Genomic DNA, 12,752 nt, shown 5'->3' with positions numbered 1-12,752 from the left:
GATGTGGTATACCGGGGTTGACGTGCTGTCAGTGGATTGAATCAAGGCATGTGAAGCGTCTGGGGAAAACCATGGAAAGCTGTGTAGGTATGTATATTTGCGTGTGTGGACGTATGTATATACATGTGTATGGGGGGGGGGTTGGGCCATTTCTTTCGTCTGTTTCCTTGCGCTACCTCGCAAACGCGGGAGACAGCGACAAAGTATAAAAAAAAAAAAAAAAAAAAAATATATATATATATATATATATATATTTTTTCTTTCTTCTTTTAAACTATTCGCCATTTCCCGCGTTAGCGAGGTAGCGTTAAGAACAGAGGACTGGGCCTTTTTTGGAGTATCCTCACCTGGCTCCCTCTGTTCCTTCTTTTGGAAAATTTAAAAAAAAAAAACGAGAGGGGAGGATTTCCAGCCCCCCGCTCCCTCCCCTTTTAGTCGCCTTCTACGACACGCAGGGAATACGTGGGAAGTATTCTTAATCCCCTATCCCCAGGGTTAATATATATATATATTCTTTCTTTTCTTTCAAACTATTCGCCATTTCCCGCATTAGCGAGGTAGCGTTAAGAACAGAGGACTGGGCCTTGAGGGAATACCCTCACCTGGCCCAATTCTCTGTTCCTTCTTTTGGAAAACTAAAAAAAAAACGAGAGGGGGAGGATTTCCAGCCCCCCGCTCCCTCCCCTTTTAGTCGCCTTCTACGACACGCAGGGAATACGTGGGAAGTATTCTTTCTCCCCTATCCCCAGGGATAAATATATATATATATATATATATATATATATATATATATATATATATATATATATATATATATACATATATATATATATATATATATATATATATATATATATATATATATATATATATATATATATATATATATTTTCTTTTTTTTTTTTTTTTGCTTTGTCGCTGTCTCCCACGTTTGCGAGGTAGCACAAGGAAACAGACAAAAGAAATGGCCCAACCCACCCCCATACAAATGTATATACATACACGTCCACACACGCAAATATACATACCTACACAGCTTTCCATGGTTTACCCCAGACGCTTCACATGCCCTGATTCAATCCACTGACAGCACGTCAACCCCGGTATACCACATCGATCCAATTCACTCTATTCCTTTCACCCTCCTGCATGTTCAGGCACCGATCACACAAAATCTTTTTCACTCCATATGTGTGTATTTTTTTTATTATTTTTTATTATACTTTGTCGCTGTCTCCCGCGTTTGCGAGGTAGCGCAAGGAAACAGACGAAAGAAATGGCCCAACCCCCCCCATACACATGTATATACATACGTCCACACACGCAAATATACATACCTACACAGCTTTCCATAGCTTACCCCAGACGCTTCACATGCCTTGATTCAATCCACTGACAGCACGTCAACCCCGGTATACCACATCGCTCCAATTCACTCTATTCCTTGCCCTCCTTTCACCCTCCAGCATGTTCAGGCCCCGATCACACAAAATCTTTTTCACTCCATCTTTCCACCTCCAATTTGGTCTCCCTCTTCTCCTTGTTCCCTCCACCTCTGACACATATATCCTCTTGGTCAATCTTTCCTCACTCATCCTCTCCATGTGCCCAAACCACTTCAAAACACCCTCTTCTGCTCTCTCAACCACGCTCTTTTTATTTCCACACATCTCTCTTACCCTTACGTTACTCACTCGATCAAACCACCTCACACCACACATTGTCCTCAAACATCTCATTTCCAGCACATCCATCCTCCTGCGCACAACTCTATCCATAGCCCACGCCTCGCAACCATACAACATTGTTGGAACCACTATTCCTTCAAACATACCCATTTTTGCTTTCCGAGATAATGTTCTCGACTTCCACACATTCTTCAAGGCCCCCAAAATTTTCGCCCCCTCCCCCACCCTATGATCCACTTCCGCTTCCATGGTTCCATCCGCTGCCAGATCCACTCCCAGATATCTAAAACACTTCACTTCCTCCAGTTTTTCTCCATTCAAACTCACCTCCCAATTGACTTGACCCTCAACCCTACTGTACCTAATAACCTTGCTCTTATTCACATTTACTCTTAACTTTCTTCTTCCACACACTTTACCAAACTCAGTCACCAGCTTCTGCAGTTTCTCACATGAATCAGCCACCAGCGCTGTATCATCAGCAAACAACAACTGACTCACTTCCCAAGCTCTCTCATCCCCAACAGACTTCATACTTGCCCCTCTTTCCAAAACTCTTGCATTTACCTCCCTAACAACCCCATCCATAAACAAATTAAACAACCATGGAGACATCACACACCCCTGCCGCAAACCTACATTCACTGAGAACCAATCACTTTCCTCTCTTCCTACACGTACACATGCCTTACATCCTCGATAAAAACTTTTCACTGCTTCTAACAACTTGCCTCCCACTCCATATATTCTTAATACCTTCCACAGAGCATCTCTATCAACTCTATCATATGACTTCTCCAGATCCATAAATGCTACATACAAATCCATTTGCTTTTCTAAGTATTTCTCACATACATTCTTCAAAGCAAACACCTGATTCACACATCCTCTACCACTTCTGAAACCACACTGCTCTTGCCCAATCTGATGCTCTGTACATGCCTTCACCCTCTCAATCAATACCCTCCCATATAATTTACCAGGAATACTCAACAAACTTATACCTCTGAAATTTGAGCACTCACTCTTCTCCCCTTTGCCTTTGTACAATGGCACTATGCACGCATTCCGCCAATCATCAGGCACCTCACCATGAGTCATACATACATTAAATAACCTTACCAACCAGTCAATAATACAGTCACCCCCTTTTTTCATAGATTCCACTGCAATACCATCCAAACCTGCTGCCTTGCCGGCTTTCATCTTCCACAAAGCTTTTACTACCTCTTCTTTGTTTACCAAATCATTTTCCCTAACCCTCTCACTTTGCACACCACCTCGACCAAAACACCCTATATCTGCCACTCTATCATCAAACACATTCAACAAACCTTCAAAATACTCACTCCATCTCTTTCTCACATCACCACTACTTGTTATCACCTTCCCATTTGCGCCCTTCACTGAAGTTCCCATTTGCTCCCTTGTCTTACGCACTTTATTTACCTCCTTCCAGAACATCTTTTTATTCTCCCTAAAATTTAATGATACTCTCTCACCCCAACTCTCATTTGCCCTCTTTTTCACCTCTTGCACCTTTCTCTTGACCTCCTGTCTCTTTCTTTTATACATCTCCCACTCAATTGCATTTTTTCCCTGAAAAAATCGTCCAAATGCCTCTCTCTTCTCTTTCACTAATAATCTTACTTCTTCATCCCACCACTCAAATCCCTTTCTAATTAACCCACCTCCCACTCTTCTCATGCCACAAGCATCTTTTGCGAACTCCATCACTGATTCCCTAAATACATCCCATTCCTCCCCCACTCCCCTTACTTCCATTGTTCTCACCATTCTCCATTCTGTACTCAGTCTCTCCTGGTACTTCCTCACACAAGTCTCCTTATATATATATATATTTCTTTCTTTTTTCTTTCATACTATTCGCCATTTCCCGCACTAGCGAGGTAGCGTTGAGAACAGAGGACTGGGCCCTTGAGGGAATATCCTCACCTGGGCCCCTTCTCTGTTCCCTCTTTTGGAAAATTAAAAAAAAAAGTGAGAGGGGAGGATTTCCAGCCCCCCCGCTCCCTCCCCTTTTAGTCGCCTTCTACGACACGCAGGGAATACGTGTTTGCGAGGTAGCGCAAGGAAACAGACGAAAGAAATGGCCCAACCCACCGCCATACACATGTATACACATTCGTCCACACACGCAAATATAAATACCTACACAGCTTTCCATGGTTTACCCCAGACGCTTCACATTTCCTGATTCAATCCACTGACAGCACGTCAACCCCGGTATACCACATCCATCTAATTCACTCTATTCCTTGCCCTCCTTTCACTCTCCTGCATGTTCAGGCCCCGATCACACAAAATCTTTTTCACTCCATCTTTCCACCTCCAATTTGGTCTCCCACTTCTCCTCGTTCCCTCCACCTCCGACACATATATCCTCTTGGTCAATCTTTCCTCACTCATTCTCTCCATGTGCCCAAACCATTTCAAAACACCCTCTTCTGCTCTCTCAACGACGCTCTTTTTATTTCCACACATCTCTCTTACCCTTACGTTACTTACTCGATCAAACCACCTCATACCACACGTCCTCAAACATCTCATTTCCAGCACATCCACCCTCCTGCGCACAACTCTATCCATAGCCCATGCCTCGCAACCATACAACATTGTTGGAACCACTATTCCTTCAAACATACCCATTTTTGCTTTCCGAGATAATGTTCTCGACTTCCACACATTCTTCAAGGCTCCCAGGATTTTCGCCCCCTCCCCCACCCTATGATTCACTTCCGCTTCCATGGTTCCATCTGCTGCCAGATCCACTACCTGATATCTAAAACACTTTACTTTCTCCAGTTTTTCTCCATTCAAACTTACCTCCCAATTGACTTGATCCTCAACCCTACTGTACCTAATTACCTTGCTCTTATTCACATTTACTCTTAACTTTCTTTTTTCACACACTTTACCAAACTCAGTCACCAGCTTCTGCAATTTCTCACATGAATCAGCCACCAGCGCTGTATCATCAGCAAACAACAACTGACTCACTTCCCAAGCTCTCTCATCCACAACAGACTTCATACTTGCCCCTCTTTCCAAAACTCTTGCATTCATCTCCCTAACAACCCCATCCATAAACAAATTAAACAACCATGGAGACATCACACACCCCTGCCGCAAACCTACATTCACTGAGAACCAATCACTTTCCTCTCTTCCTACACGTACACATGCCTTACATCCTCGATAAAAACTTTTCACTGCTTCTAACAACTTGCCTCCCACACCATATATTCTTAATACCTTCCACAGAGCATCTCTATCAACTCTATCATATGCCTTCTCCAGATCCATAAATGCTACATACAAATCCATTTGCTTTTCTAAGTATTTCTCACATACATTCTTCAAAGTAAACACCTGATCCACACATCCTCTACCACTTCTGAAACCACACTGCTCTTCCCCAATCTGATGCTCTGTACATGCTTTCACCCTCTCAATCAATACTCTCCCATATAATTTACCAGGAATACTCAACAAACTTATACCTCTGTAATTTGAGCATTCACTCTTATCCCATTTGCCTTTGTACAATGGCACTATGCACGCATTCCGCCAATCCTCAGGCACCTCACCATGAGTCATACATACATTAAATAACCTTACCAACCAGTCAACAATACAGTCACCCCCTTTTTAATAGATTCCACTGCAATACCATCCAAACCTGCTGCCTTGCCGGCTTTCATCTTCTGCAAAGGTTTTACTACCTCTTCTCTGTTTACCAAATCATTTTCCCTAACCCTCTCACTTTGCACACCACCTCAACCAAAACACCCTATATCTGCCACTCTATCATCAAACACATTCAACAAACCTTCAAAATACTCACTCCATCTCCTTCTCACATCACCACTACTTGTTATCACCTCCCCATTAGTGCCCTTCACTGAAGTTCCAACCAGGAGCAGGAGAATACTGAACACCCAAGCAACAAAATATACCTTAGAGAGACAGACTTATACATCAAAGTAAAATTTGAGGTGCATGTTGCTAAAAATAGCAATAGAAAGTCAAAGTAAAATTTGAAGTGTATGTTGCTAGAAATAGCAACAGAAACCCTAAGGAGTTTTATGGATATGTTAGAAGCAAGAAAGTCATTACATAGTTAACTGGTCAATTAATGATACAAAATGGTGACTTGGTTCAAGACAACAAAGTCAAGGCAAAGATTTTCCATCATTTTTCACATCTGTAATAAAAATTCAAGATGCAGCTCATGCCCCAAATCCAGTTCCATTACTAAGAGCAAAAATCATTTTGCAACAAGACCAAAGAGTTAAAGATATACTACCAGCAGTAAAAGAAGCAAAAATAAATAAAACAGCATGCCCAGATAATTATTTTCTGAGGACAATGAAAGAGGCAAAAAATGAGGTAATTAAACCCCTGACTGCTCTTTTTCCTTAAGTCACCAGATATAGGGAAAGTTCACCAGAAATGAAAGCTTCCTAACGTAACACCTATTTTCATAAAAGGAATGAATCACTGCCCAGAAACTGTCATCTAATCAGATTAAAATCAATATTTCATAAACTTATGGAATCCATCTATCTTTTTAAGATTTTCAACCATTCAAAGGAACACCATTTAATAAAAGATTTTCAGCATGATTTTCAGTGTAATTATTCATGTCTGACAAATCTGCTTGATTTCTCTTTATGATATAATCAACAAGTATGATGCAAATGAAGTAGGTGATGTCTTCTACCTAGATCTTAAAAAGCATATGTTAAAGTTCCACATCAAATGTTACTAACAAAAGTTGAATAGCACTATAAGATGGGGGTTGTATTCGGGTGGTTAAGAAATTGGTTGACTGCCCATAAACATGAGTTCTGATTAGTTGTCATGCCTCATTATGGTTAAATGTAATAACTACTGTTATTATGAGTGGCATGCCACAATGATCAGTCTTAAGACCCATTCTCTTTTTCAAATACATATCAAAGATATGGGAGTAAAGGCAGGGGTTAGTGAGAGGACGAGAGCAAGGGAAGGAGTAGTACTACTCCTGAAACAGGAGTGGAGGGAGTATGTGATAGAGCGCAAGAAAGTAAATTCTAGATTGATATGGGTAAAACTGAAAGTGGATGGAGAGAGATGGGTGATTATTGGTGCATATGCACCTGGATATGAGAAGAAAGATCATGAGAGGCAAGTGTTTTGGGAGCAGCTGAATGAGTGTGTTAGCAGTTTTCATGCATGAGACCAGTTTATAGTGACGGGTGATTTGAATGCAAAGGTGAGTAATGTGGCAGTTGAGAGAATAATTGGTGTGCATGGGGTGTTCAGTGTCGTAAATAGAAATGGTGTAGAGCTTGCAGATCTATGTGCTGAAAAAGGACTGGTGATCGGGAATACGTAGTTTAAAAAGACAGATATACATAACTGTACGTATGTAAGTACGAGAGATGGCCAGAGAGCATTATTGGATTATGTGTTAATTGATAGGTGCACGAAACAGAGACTTTTGGATTTTAATGTGCTGAGAAGTGCAAGTGGAGGGATGTCTGATCAATATCTTGCGGAGGCGAAGGTGAAGATTTGTAGAGGTTTTCAGAATAGAGGAGAGAATGTTGGGGTGAAGAGAGTGGTGAGAGTAAATGAACTTGGGAGGGAGACTTGTGTGAGGAAGTACCAGGAGAGACTGAGTACAGAATGGAAAAAGGTGAGAATAAAGGAGGCAAGGGGAGTGGGAGAGGAATGGGATGTATTTAGGGAAGCAGTGATGGCTTGCGCAAAAGATGCTTGTGGCATGAGAAGGGTGGGAGGTGGGCAGATTAGAAAGGGTAGTGAGTGGTGGGATGAAGAAGTAAGATTATTAGTGAAAGAGAAGAGAGAGGCATTTGCATGATTTTTGCAGGGAAATAATGCAAGTGACTGGGAGATGAATAAAAGAAATAGGCAGGAGGTCAAGAGAAAGGTGCAAGAGGTGAAAAAGAAGGCACATGAAAGATGGGTGAGAGAGTATCATTAAATTCTAGGGAGAATAAAAAAATGTTTTGGAAGGAGGTAAAGTGCGTAAGACATGGGAACAAATGGGAACATCAGTGAAGGGGGATAATGGGGAGGTGATAACATGTAGTGGTGATGTGAGAAGGATATGGAGTGAGTATTTTGAAGGTTTGTTGAATGTCTTTGATGACTGAGTTGCAGATATAGGGTGTTTTGGTCAAGGTGGCGTGCAAAGTGAGAGGGTTAGGGAGAATGATTCAGTAAACAGAGAAGAGGTAGTAAAAGCTTTGCGGATGATGAAAGCCGGCAAGGCAGTGGGTTTGGACGGTATTGCAGTGGAATTTATCAAAAACGGGGATGACTGTATTGTTGACTGGCTGGTAAGGTTATCTAATGTATGTATGACTCATGGTGAGGTGCCTGAAGGTTGGTGGAATGCTTGCATAATGCCAATGTACAAAGGCAAAGGGGATAAGAGTGAGTGCTCAAATTACAGAGCTATAAGTTTGTTGAGTATTCCTGGGAAATTATATGGGAGGGTATTGATTGAGAGGGTGAAAGCATGTACAGAGTATCAGATTGGGGAAGACTAGTGTGGTTTTCAAAAGTGGTAGAGGATGTGTGGATCAGGTGTTTGCTTTGAAGAACGTATGTAAGAAATACTCAGAAAAGCAAATGGATTTGTATGTAGCATTTATGGATCTGGAGAAGGCATATGATAGAGTTGATAGAGATGCTCTGTGGAAGGTATTAAGAATATATGGTATGGGAGGCAAGTTGTTAGAAGCAGTGAAAAGTTTTTATCGAGGATGTAAGGCATGTGTACGTGTAGGAAGATAGGAAGAGAGGAAAGTGATTGGTTCTCAGCGAATGTAGGTTTGCGGAAGGGGTGTGTGATGTCTCCATGGTTGTTTAATTTGTTTATGGATGGGGTTGTTAGGGAGGGGAATGCAAGAGTTTTGGAAAGAGGGGCAAGTATGCAGTCTGTTATGGATGAGAGAGCTTGGGGAAAGAGTCAGTTGTTGTTTGCTGATGATACAGTGTTGGTGGCTGATTCAGGTGAGAAACTGCAGAAGCTGGTGGCTGAGTTTGGCAAAATGTGTGAAAGAAGAAAGCTGAGAGTAAATGTGAATAAGAGCAAGGTTATTAGGTACAGTAGGGTTGAGGGACAAGTCAATTGGGAGGTAAGTCTCAATGCAGAAAAACTAGAGGAAGTGAAGTTTTTTAGATATCTGGGAGTAGATTTGGCAGCGGATGGAACCATGGAAGTGGAAGTGAATCATGGGGTGGGGCAGGGGGCAAAAGTTATGGGAGCGTTGAAGAATGTGTGGAAGTCGAGAATGTTATCTTGGAAAGCAAAAATGGGTATGTTTGAAGGAATAGTGGTTTCAACAATGATATATAGTTGCAAGGCGTGGGCTATAGATAGAGCTGTGTGGAGGAGGGTGGATGTGCCGGAAATGAGATGTTTGAGGACAATAAGTGGTGTGAGGTGGTTTGATCGAGTAAGTAATGAGAGGGTAAAAGAGATGTGTGATAATAAAAGAGTGTGGTTGAGAGAGCAGAAGAGGGTGTTTTGAAATGGTTTGGTCACATGGAGAGAATGAGTGAGGAATGATTGACAAAGAGGATATATGTGTCAGAGGTGGAGAGAACAAGAAGTGGGAGGCCAAATTGGAGGTGGAAAGATGGAGTGAAAAAGATTTTGAGTGATTGGGGCCTGAACATTCTGGAGGGTGAAAGGTGTGCAAGGAATAGAGTGAATTGGAACAGTGTGGTATACTGGGGTCGACGTGCTGTCAATGGATTGAACCAGGGCATGTGAAGAGTCTGGGGAAAACCATGGAAAGTTCTGTGGGGCCTGGATGTGGAAAGGGAGCTGTGGTTTCTGTGCATTATACATGACAGCTAGAGATTGGGTGTGAACGAATGTGGCCTTTGTTGTGTTTTCCTCGCACTACCTCATGCACATGCAGGAGGAGGGGGTTGTTATCTCATGTGTGGTTGGGTGGCGACGGGAATGAATAAGGGCATACAGTATGAATTATGTACATGTGTACATATGTATATGTTTGTGTGTGTATATATATATGTATACGTTGAGATGTATAGGTATGTATATGTGCTGTGTGTGGACGTGTATGTATATACATGTGTATGAGGGTGGGTTGGGCCATATTTTCTTCTGTTTCCTTGTGCTACCTCGCTAACGCGGGAGACAGCGATAAAGTATAACTAATAAAATAATATATCAAAGATACTGACAATTGCGCTGCATTGTAAGATGTCAAATTCACTGAGGATACTAAGTTAGGAAATAAATCTACAACAAAAAGAACATAGACTCAGAGAGTCTTACATATCAGAAGTGAAAATGAAAAGGCAAGCTAAAGTAAGACTCAGAGAGTCTTACATATCAGAAGTGAAAATGAAAAGGCAAGCTAAAGTAAGAATTCTCTTGAATTACAAATGGTGAATGTGGAAACAGACTTCGGTGCAATAATCTCTGGTGGTCTAAAGAAAAGTAAACAGTGCACAGACGCAGTTAAAAGGGCAAAAAAATTCTTGGATTCATAGGTAGGGCTATTGAATCTATGTCCAGGAAAATTAACCTTGTTTTTTACAAGTCACTGTAGCGTCCCAATCTTGAATACTGTGTTTATAGATAGAATGGACAAAATACAGAGGCAAGCTACCAAGGTGATTCCTGAACTGAGAAACAAAGCCTATGACAGAAGACTGAATAACAAATCTATTTCATCTTAAAAGAGAAGGTTAAGATATAATTTAATACAGCCATTCAAAATTATCAAAGGCTACGATAATCTCAATCCTAAGACCTCCTTAAGAATAGATTTGTCTGATTTCACTCATAACTGGATGACCCTCACCGGGTTCAAATCCAACATATGATGTATTGTGTACTTGATGCGGATGTGGGGTGTTTTGCATGATGAGGTATGCAAAGTGAAAGAGTCATGGCAAGTGGTTTGTTGAAAAGAGAAGAGGAAGTAAAAGCCTTGCATAAGATGAAGTATGGTAGAGCAGCTGAAGTGGATGGGATAGGAGGTGAACTCACGAAAGGGAATGAAGAAAGAAATGAGGGAGTGTATGAGAGATATGGTATGGCAGGGAATGCAAAGGGAATAAATTGTGGAATGGGATAGAGGATGAAACATAATACCATGAGATGGTTTGGGCATGTGGAAAGAATTCAAGACAGAGAATTTAAAAGCAGAAAGTACGATAATACAATTAAAGAGGTTTAAGTGAGTTGAAGACTACCTGTGACCTGGGGAAACACAGTGGAGGAGCACTGGGGGGGGGGGGAGATATGTGGTGGGAGAATGCATGGAATGGTGTATGTGAGGAAGGCATGTAAAGACAGGGATAAATGACGTTTCTTTTGCTATTGTCACCACCTTGATGGGAGTTCCTGTACGGAATGGGCATCAGACATATGGATAGATAGACAGACAGACTGTGTTGGTGTCTGGTTAGTTATGGTTTTCAATGAATGTATAGCTAAAGGTGAAGTGCCTGAGGATTGGAAGAACGCCTGTATAGTGCCATTGTATACAGGCAAGAGCAATAAACATGAATGTTCAAGTTACAAGGGTATAAGTTCACTGAGAGCACTTGGTACATTGTATGAAAGAGTGGTGACTGAGATGATGAAGGCATGCACTGAACTTCAGTTTGGGCAGGTACAGTATAGTTTCAAGGTTAGAGGAGGATGTGTGGATCAGGTGGCTGCTTTGAAGAATTTTTTTGAGAAATACTTAAGGAGACAAGATTTATATGTGGAATGATAAAAAGCATATGATTGGGTTCAGAGGGTACTTTATGGAGGATGTTACAAATATAAAGTATAAGAGGAAAACTACTAGAAGCATTGAGGATTTTTTTTACAGAGTTTGGCATGTAAGAGAGGGTGAGTAGCTCCAGGTGAAGGCAGGTCTGTGGCAGGGATGTGTAATGTCCCTATGGCCATTTAATCTGTTTATGGATGGGGTAATGAAGGAGGTGAATGCTAGGGTTTTAAAGACAAGTTCAGGTATGCAGTCTGTTTGGGGTGGGGCTCCTGGGAGGTGAATCAGTTACTATTTGCTGATAACACAGCTCTAGTTAAAGATTCTAGTGAGAAACTGCATAAGTTGGTTTCTGTGTTTGGGGATGTGTGAAATAAGAAATCTGAGAGTAAATGTGAACAGGAACAAGGTTCCTAAGAGTGGTAAGTTTAGCAGCGGAGAGAGACAGATCAGTTAAGAGTGAGGTTGAATGGAGAGAACTTGAAGAAAGAGGAATGATTTAGATACCCGGGACTGGACTTAGCAAAGAATGGAACAATAGGAATTGAAATGAGCCACAGGGTGGGTGAAGTCACTGTCTGTGAAGGAAAAGATGCTGTGTTTGAAGGTATACTCGTGTCAAATGTGTTGCATGGATGCATGGCATGTGCCTTGAATGTCAAGGAATGGATGAAGGTGAATATGCTGGAAATGAAATATGCTGGGGTGAAGAGGAACGATCGAATAAGAAATGGTAAGGTAAGAGATGTGTCATACTAAGAGGATTATGTTTACAATAGTTGTGTGCTCAAATGGTTTGGACAAATGGGGATGATATGTGAGGAGAGAATGACTGAAAGGGTATACATGTCCGAAATGTTATGAAAAAGGAAAATGGCAGAGCCAAGCAGGTGATGGATAGATGGAGAGAAAGAAGCCTTGAGATATTGGGGCCTGGAAATGCAGGGGGATGTGAGACATGCACAAGACAGAGTGAACAGAGATAGAGCAATGTGGTATAAAGGAGGCGATGTTCTGCCAATGGCCTGAGCTAGGGAATATGAAGTAGTCACTTATACATGGGAACCTCATATAATAATGGGGCTATTTTCCTGGGGTCTATCATTCAAACAAACTGTTGTTAATGAAGTGATGAAACCCACATTATAAGGGAAAGTTATATCTCTGATCTGCCCCACAATATACTGCCAGAAAACCTCCATTTTCACATCATGTAACAGTTTAAACACTTTACTGGTACTTCCTGTGTTCTGACTTA

At 41.5% G+C, this 12,752-nt stretch overlaps 1 protein-coding gene across 4 annotated transcripts in view; it reads right to left on the bottom strand.

Annotated features, from left to right (window-relative positions):
* Positions 1-12,752, bottom strand: part of hfp (Poly(U)-binding-splicing factor hfp) — a 525,647-nt gene that overhangs the window by 27,775 nt on the left and 485,120 nt on the right. The gene's annotated exons all lie outside the window — the stretch shown is intronic.

The sequence above is a fragment of the Panulirus ornatus genome, chromosome 30, assembly GCF_036320965.1.
Source record: "Panulirus ornatus isolate Po-2019 chromosome 30, ASM3632096v1, whole genome shotgun sequence".
NCBI lineage: Eukaryota > Metazoa > Arthropoda > Malacostraca > Decapoda > Palinuridae > Panulirus > Panulirus ornatus.
Note: the sequence above shows the minus strand (reverse complement) of the source record. Positions and strands in the feature narration are given on the sequence as shown.